Source organism: Trichosurus vulpecula, chromosome 7, assembly GCF_011100635.1.
Source record: "Trichosurus vulpecula isolate mTriVul1 chromosome 7, mTriVul1.pri, whole genome shotgun sequence".
Classification (NCBI taxonomy): domain Eukaryota; kingdom Metazoa; phylum Chordata; class Mammalia; order Diprotodontia; family Phalangeridae; genus Trichosurus; species Trichosurus vulpecula.
The window spans coordinates 237,593,241-237,602,108 of record NC_050579.1 but is presented as its reverse complement, the minus strand read 5'-3'; the positions used below and the strand labels follow the sequence as shown (position 1 = coordinate 237,602,108).

At 42.0% G+C, this 8,868-nt stretch overlaps 1 pseudogene; it reads left to right on the top strand.

The window, feature by feature from the left end:
• Positions 1-6,558: 6,558 nt before the first annotated feature.
• Positions 6,559-8,658, top strand: LOC118857853 (annotated as a pseudogene).
• The last annotated feature ends 210 nt before the right edge of the window (positions 8,659-8,868 follow it).

Sequence of the window (8,868 nt, the reverse complement as noted above, 5' to 3'; positions counted from 1 at the left end):
TGGATATGGAGGGTAAGAATGAAGAGTTGAGGATGACACCAAAGTTGTGAGCCTGGGTGACTGGCAGGATAGTGGTAACCTTGATAGTGATGGGGAATTTAGGAAAAGGAGAGGGCTTGGGCAAAAACCATCTCTTCTTTGTCTTAAATACCCCTAGATCCTTCACTGGCTTCTCATGTGGCATTAATTTGAAGCCCTTCCCCATCCTGGTTGCCTTCCTCTGGGCAATTTCCTTCCAAAAATGTGAGGTCTGGCCAAAGCAGAGTGTAACAGATCTCTCCATCACCTGGAATGCACGCCTCTCTAAAAGCAACCTAAGATGGCGATACTGTTTTGGCCACTTCTTGGACATGGTTTGTGCTACTTGACCCACGTGCAAAAATTCCTACTTATGGCTCTAATCCTTTGAAAAAGTGATGTTAAGGGGGTCATACACTCCAGGTATGGGGGATTGACTGTACAAATGCATGGAGGTAGGAGATGGCAGAACAAATTAAGAAAAGAGGTAGTAATCCAAACAGGCTGAAAGGGTGAACGAAGGCGAGCAGTGTGGAAAAAAATGTCCAAAAGGTGGTTTGGACCATGATTTACAAAGGGCCTTATATGCCAACCTAAGTAGTTTGCATTTTTTTCCTAGGGACAAATAGGGGTGAAGTTATAATGCCTAGAAGCATTGTGTTTATTTTTTTATTTTTTGTCACAAAGAGGAAGGTAAGAATGAGGTGAAGGGACCGATATTTCCTGAAAAATCTAGCCTGGATAGGGGAGAGAAAATAACAATGTTTGGCTATAGCGTGGAAATGTAATATCTCTGAAGGGACATTTCTCCTTATTTACTATGAAACCATTGTTAGGAGGAGGCTTTACCCCAAACCTACTATGCCTTTTTTTTTTCATGCTTCTCACAACCATTTGTTTTGTTCTGAAGTTTTTCCAGTGGCATAGCTCACCACCTCTTTTGTTGTTGTTCGGTCATTTTCAGTTGTGCACAATTCTTTGTGACCCCATTTGGGGTTTTCTTGGCAAAGACACTAAAGTGGGTTGCCATTTCCTTCTCCAGTTCACTTTCCAGATGAAGAAACTGAGGCAAATGGTTAAATGACTTGCCCAGGGAACACAGCTAGGAAATGTCTGAGGTCAGATATGAACTCAGGAAGATGAGTCTTCCTGATTCCAGGCCTAGCACTTTATCCAGGGCACGACCCAGCTATACTCATAGCCTCTTCACCATTCTCTAGGTTTTTGGTTCCCTAGTCCTTCTAACCTCCTTAGCATAACCCCACTCTCCACCTACAAAACTGCTAATCTCGCATCACCTATTGGCTTCCACTCCTTGAAGCAATACAGTAAATTCAGCCCTGGACTGGTAATTAATTAGCAAACCAGGGCTTGGGTCCTACTTCTGCCGCCTATGGTCTATGAGACCAAGGCCAAGTCAGTTCATTACTGTGAATCTCAATTTCCTCATCTAAAAAAAAATAGAGACAATGATGCTTGTGCTACCTACCCCATAGGAAAATCTTGGTAAAGGAAAGTCTTTGGTTAGCTTTAAAGCACCATATAAATATGAACTACTGTTTTCTGCCCCCAAAGTGGGGAAGAAAGGCTGTAAATTGACTAATTTGCTCCCCACTTGGCCAAGGTGGCTGGGCTGTCAATATCCAGTCCCACTGTTCTCACTTCATCATTCTCTCCTGGGCTATTGTAATAACCTCCTAATTGGTCTCCCTTCTTTTAGTCTATTCTCTCTCCAATCTATCCCTGGAACCACTGCCAGATTAATCATACTAATTGGGATAACTGATCGTTGCATATCCCTGAGGCAAAATGAGGGGGAATGTGGAGAGGGAATTGGGGATTCGCCCTAGGACAACAACATGGTGTGGTACATTAATTCCCCACAGGAACCGCTGTGCCTATGCCTCCCTAGTAATCATCCAGAAATGTGTTGCACAAGTGCCCAGCCACCATCCCTGCATACCCATCACTGTGGTACCCCTCTCACAGCTCTAACCCCATAGGGGCCCGAGTCAGACTCTCTGGTGTATGGATCATTGCTGACTGTTTTCTGCCCTCCTCTCTCCCCACAAAATCCACCTCAGGCACAAATAACTATGTCTCCGTTTAAATAACCACACACCCTTTGCCCCAGACCTTCAGTATTTCTCTATTGTATATGAAATAAAACATAAACCCTGCATGTTTATCCATATATGTGCATGTATGTATATGTGTAATGTATATTTATGACAGACTATGTATATAGTCTCTCCCCATGTCAATCCATCCTTCATTCAGCCACCATAATGATTTTCCTAAAATTCAGGTCTAACTGTATCACACCCCTGTGTAAAACTTGAGTGGTTCCCTATCACCTCCAAGGGTAAAATACAAAATCATCTGTTTGGGGCTTTGAACCCCTTTCCACCCCCAAACCCCTCCACCTTTGTACTCTTTGATCCAGTGACACTGGCTTCCTTGCTCCGTCTATAAGACACTCCATCCTTTGCCTCCAGGCATTTCCTCTGGCTTCCGTACCTGGAATAGTGTCCCTCCTCATCTCAACCTATTGATTTCCTTGGCTTTCTTCACATTCCAATGAAAAGCCTGTCTTCTACAGGAAGCCTTTCCCAATTCCTTTTAATTCTAGTGTCTTCCCTTGATTAATTGTGGTCGTTGAGTCATTTTAGTCATGTCTGACTCTTTGTGGCCCCATGTGGGGTTTTCTTAGCAAAGATGATGGAGGAGTTTGCCATTTCCTTTTCTAGCTCATTTTACAGATGAGGAAACTGAGGCAAACAGGGTTACGCAACTTGCTCAGGGTCACATAGCTAGTGTCTGAGGCTGGATTTGAACTTAAGAAGATGAATCTTTCCAACTCTAGGCCAGGCGCTCTGTGCACTGTGCCACCTAGCTGCCCCACTTCACTAATTACTTCCTAGTTATCCGGTGTGTGTGTGTGTGTGTGTGTGTGTGTGTGTGTGTGTGTGTAGCTTATTTGTTTGTTGTCCCCTTAGATTGTGAGCTCCCTGAAGGCAGGGACTGTCTTTTGCCTCATAGTTGGTGCTTAACGGTGTTGTTCATCCTTTGTCCTCTAAGAGGATGAGTGATGTCATGGGGTAATGTCTCAGCTTGCAAATGAATTGGATTTAAGAGAGGCACAGGTGCATAGAAGTCCAGTGGCAGCACGAAAGTGAAGACAACTGGTGATGGCCCCAGATGCAGAGGGTGACCTTGGTGTCTTCAATGTCTGACCAAACTCTAAGCACTCCACAGCCCCTGCCTGAGCTGCCTTCATGGCTATTGAAGCAAATCATTCTGATCCTCCCATTCCACCAGGGGAAGTCTTCATGTGCTTTATATTTATTGTGTGTTCAAGGAGGACTAGCGCCTCTGGTCCATGCTGAGCCCTTTTCAGGGCTGCTTATCCACCTTTGATGACGACCTGTCTCCTAACTCTCACCTGTGATTCCAAGAAGCCATAGTGGCCACATTCCAGTAAAATTGTCTTGGCAGCTGTGCTAAATCAGGTTGAAAGTAATTAGGCTGAAGGTATCCACCAGGCCTCAAAGCCATCCGGTGAACTAGGAGGTGCTTAATAAATGTTGAATGACTGCCTGCTTCCAGACTGTCTTACTGAATTTCCAGATTTCATTACCTTTCATGTACTATAAACTTTTGCCAAACAAGACTCCTCACATTTCCCCAGCTTCGGACTTCTCACACCTGATTCACAAACCTAAAATGGACTCCATTTCCTAGCCTTTCTTTCCTTCCTGGCCTAGCTTTGATGATACCACCTTCATGAATCCTTCCATGATTCCCTGTGCTCTCCCACCCCCCCGTTATCCTCCCAGCTCTCTCTTACTACTCTGTTTAGACCTCTCCAATGCACTGATAATCATGTTGATGATAACTAGCATTTATATATTGTCTACTATGTGCCAGGCACTGCGCTAAGCACTTTAGGTGCTGTTATTATCAGCTCCATTTTACAGGTGAGGAAAATGAGGCAAGGGACTTGCCCAGGGTCACATGGCTAGTAAACGTTCTAAGGCTGGATTTGAACTCAAATCTTCTTGACTCCAGGCCCAGTGCCCTATCCACTGCGTCATGTAGCATTAAACACATTTAGCACCTTATAACATGAATCACAATTATCTGTGCGTTTGCCTTGTAAGTTCCATAATGGCGGATCTTGTTTTTATTTTTGTATCCCCAAGGCTTTTCATGGTGCATTGTACATATTAGGCTCCCGGTATATTTGCTTGTTGAATTGACTTCACAACTAAAGCAGGGATGATTGTTGAGTAGAAGGAGGGAGCTTTGTAGAAATTTATTAGGACGAGGTGGCTGATGCAGCTTCACAAGAATCATAGAATTCAGAGCTAGAGGGGGTCTTTAGGTTCATAAGGTATAAGCCCTTCTTTTGAGGGTGAGGAAAATGAGCTGACTTGCTCATAGCCACATAGAGAATGGATCTATATAAAGCACTACTAAGTTTAGATGGGCAAGTTCCTATAATACAGACTCTTTTAATATAGTCTAAGCTGCATCCTCTGCCTTCAAATCAAGTACCCTTTCCAATAAGTCAGGAGGGCTGATGTACATATTCTATCCCTATATATTTACATTATATGTACGTACAGATGTGTGTATACACATATGTGTGTAAACACACAGATGTGTAGTCATATACATGGTGTTCCAAAAGTCTTGGTGCAGTTTTAAGCTATTAAAGTTTAAAATTGCACTAAGACTTTTTGGGAGATTGCATGTATGTATGCATGTATGTATGTGTATGCATGCATGTATGCATGTGTGTATGTACCCATATATGTATGCATATGTATATGCATGTGTATATGTGTGTTTGTGCATATGTGTGTGTGCACACATAGACACATATGTATATTTATGCATGTGTTTGTATATGCACACATGGGTTATGTATGTTTATGCACATATACACACATGTATATGCATGTGTGTATATGCATGGATGTATGTGTGTATATATGTATTTATGAAAATTTAGGCTGGGTTATCAGACAAAGAAAGGATTGTGCTCTCCATATTGAAATGATTTGCTGGGCATGTATGGCTAAATAATTATTAGAGAAAAATATGGAATAACATATTTAATACAGAAAAGGGAAGTAGAGGAGTAAGGGTGTCAGGAATTCTGAGATGTCCTTTCTATCCATAGTAAGGAGAAGAACAGGGATTCCAACCTAGGTCTGATGACTTGTAATCCAGTCTTCTTTCCACCACAACAGATAGAGTGTAGTGAATTAATGGATGTGTAGATTATTCTATTTATTTGTAAGGTGATTGCAGAACATTGTGGTACCCAGGAGTCAGAGGACCTAGGTTTGAACCTCACCTCTGCTATCTACTACAAAGGTGACTGACAAATCGCATAGATTCACTGAGACTTGGTCTACTCATTTATAAAACAACAAAATTATTGATGTTCTCTGCTGTCCCTTCTGGCTAGGATGCAGTACAATCACTGATCCCTGCTGCCCTGCACTAGCACTTTTCCTTCTTCAGTGTGGTGATGGTAATGATGATGGTGATGATGATCTTGAATTTGTATGACAACTAGGTAGTGCAGTGGATAGAGCACTGGGTCTGCAGTCAGGAGGACCTGAGTTCAAATTTAGCCTCAGACACTTACTAGATGTGTGACCCTGGACAAGTCACTTAACCCTGTTTGCCTCAGTTTCCTCATCTATAAAATGCACTGGAGAGAGAAATGACAAACCACCCTAGTATCTTTGCGAGAAAAACTCCAGATGGGGTCATGAAGAGTTTGACACAACTGAAAATGACTGAATGACATTCATTCAACTCTCACAATTCATAAAGTTGGGTATGGCAGGTATTATCACACATCCCCATTTTTATTATAAGGGAACTGAGGCACAGGTTAAGTGGCATAGTTCAAGCCACATAGTGAGATTCTTCTGAGAAAAGTCAGAATCAATGCAGAAATCTAACAATTCCCTGCTCAGCTCTCTTCCTGTTCCCCCATAGAGCTGACCTGAGGTAATGGCTCATTTACTGACACTACCAGAAGAGATTTTCATGTAAATTTATACAAATACAAGGCTTGTTTTTAATACTGCAAAGAACTCAAAGAAAAATTTCACCTCGCTCTAGAAAAGCAGACCTGCAATCAAAACTTAATGCAAAATATTTGCTATGGAACTAGAATAATTGGGCTCACTTTTAAATGAAGGCAAATAGATATTTTTAATGTTGAGAGAAATGATTATTAATAACCAATACCTTGGGGAGATTCAGAGGCTCTTCCCTTCTTTCAAAGTCCTGATTTTAATGTCTCTTGAAGGACATCACTGAAAATGAGATTGCACTGACTCTCCTTGATCTTGATCAGACCCCACCCAACGTTACAAAGAATTTAATCCACAGTGGGGAAGCCCATTGTGTCCTATTCAAATTTGGGTCTACATAGTCCAAGGCTTGGAGTGGTCTGGCATAGAGATATTTTCTTTGTCCAAGGTCCTTCCTCCAAGGTCCAAGGCACCCATGGTGATGGGTACCATCAGCCCCTCATTGGAAGGATATTGAAACTGTGAGCCTGTAATGGCAAGCAAGGTGGGACTTTTGCTGTTTTTTTCTTTTGGAGTGCCTCTCAGCTCTAAGGCAACAAAGTGCCTATGATTGAGTCTTGCCTTTGTTAGAATCAGGAGTCTTTGATGACCTGCTTAAGTCACAAGAAAGCCTAGTTCACATGAGTTTGAGTCACATGGTTGTGACACCCTCTGTGGGCTGACCCTGAGGAGGTGTATATATACTCCGAGGTTAGCATTTTGCTATGGGCCTCACTCACTGGAAGAGCATTCCTTTGACTTGACCAGATGAGACTCTGGGTAGCCGTTAAGGAGCCCCTCAGCTTTGAAAACCCAAATGTTGGTGCTTCTCGCTCTGGTAACCATGTATGTATTGCTATGGACAGACAGAAGCCCTATCTGTTGACTTGTGTTATTTGCTCAGTTTATATAATTTCTGCTTGTAATTTCTGTTTGTGTTTTCTCTGAAGTTCAGGGTGCTGACTTTTTCCCCTGAACTAAGTGAACGATATATGTATGTTTAATCAAAGTGAGATTGTAAACCCCTTAAAGTTGCTTTCTTTAGGAAAACAGATCAAAGAGCCTGTACTAGCTGCACTCCTAGGTACTGGTGTTGTTGGTCTTACACAGCCACAGCAGCTGCTAGTAACATTGTTGTTACAGAGCCTGCCTGGCATGATTGTCTTTGGTCTAAGAGAGAATGCCAAATGACCATCCTTTTATCAACAACCTGCTAGCCTTATTAAAAATTAAATTACACAAAAACTATGTCTCTCAAACCTTCTTAATCATCACAATGTGAACATTGGGTTATTGTGACCAAAAAAAAATCAGCACCTGGTAGCCAGCCTCCTGCAGGCCTGGTATGAAACACCTGGGGCTCCATCCAGAACTCAGTCGGGGTATATGGCTTCTCCAGCTGGGACATCCATTGGGTTGCTTGTGCTCTGGGGCCCCATTGGCATCTTGTTCTGCTTCAAATGCAAGACAAAGAGATCTCTGATTAACTGTGCAGCTGACATCCTTTCTTATGGTTTTGGAAACTAGTCTAAGATACGCACCTGTATCATGAGACTTAGAGATTAAAATAAGACTGATCCATAGAGGACAGCTGCTCAATGGATCAGCACATTCAACTGTAATGAATACTGCTCCATTCCTGTCTACTACATGGTTTTCTACAGATGAATGAGTTGCTTCTACAGTGATGGCCTTCATGCTCAGTTACCTTGGTGGAGCTTATGCATTTCTGATTGGACCTCTTGTGTTCCATTTCCTAATGAAACCACATCTACTTGCCTCGGAAAGTAACAGCATCCATGTTAAGGATCATGTAGAGATATCACACAGAGATGGTATTATACTCAGAATTTGGAATTCTGACTTGTTTCGGCAGTTGCCAATTTTCTAACACAGTCTCCATTTCCTCCTAGCATGGCTGCAGCAAACCAGCCACTAAGATACAGACAGTTTCTGTAAACTCTTAAGCACTTTCTGATGATAGCTTAAGCCTATGACATACTTTTAGATGTATTTGCTGGTTGGTTTGGAGTTCTGGATTTCATTTTGACATCAGCCAAGTTGATCCTGGCTGCACTGGATTTGGGTCTATAGCTGGGGGTATAGCCAGTGCAAGGTTTGCAGATTTTATCAGAAGCACATACTGAAGCTCATCCTCCCATTACTGTTTCTGTAGCTACATTCTCATCTCCTTGGTTCACCCTAACCTGCCTGAACAGCATTACTCATCTGCCTTTATCTACAGTGATATTATATACCTTCTGTAGCCTGCTGGGAGTATTCTTGAATAGCAAAATTCCTATCTTCTTTCAGCTTTTTGTGGAAACTATCTACCCAGTTCCAGAATTACTCACGGAGTTGTTACCTTTTTAAGCAATATGTTCATGGGCATGCTTTTATTTTTTCTCACATTTTATCATATTTGTCTTGGTTCAACTGATACCTTCCTGGGTCATGTTTGCTCAGTCTGCTCCTCATTTTGTGCTTCAGGGAATCCTATGATAGACTCTACTTTGATGTTGATGTCTCAGTTTGATAGCACAAACTAGGAGGGATTTAGAGAGACTGGCCATCACAAAGGCATACTAGGTATTTGCTTTGAATTGCACAACTAAATGGAGGGGGAAGAGAAAAGATTAAACTTTTGGAAGTTTTATTAGTGTATAGATTTTTATTTTTATGTTTATTCAATTATTACTAGGTAACAATAATGCAAAACTTGAATGGTGGTAATAATTGATTGTAA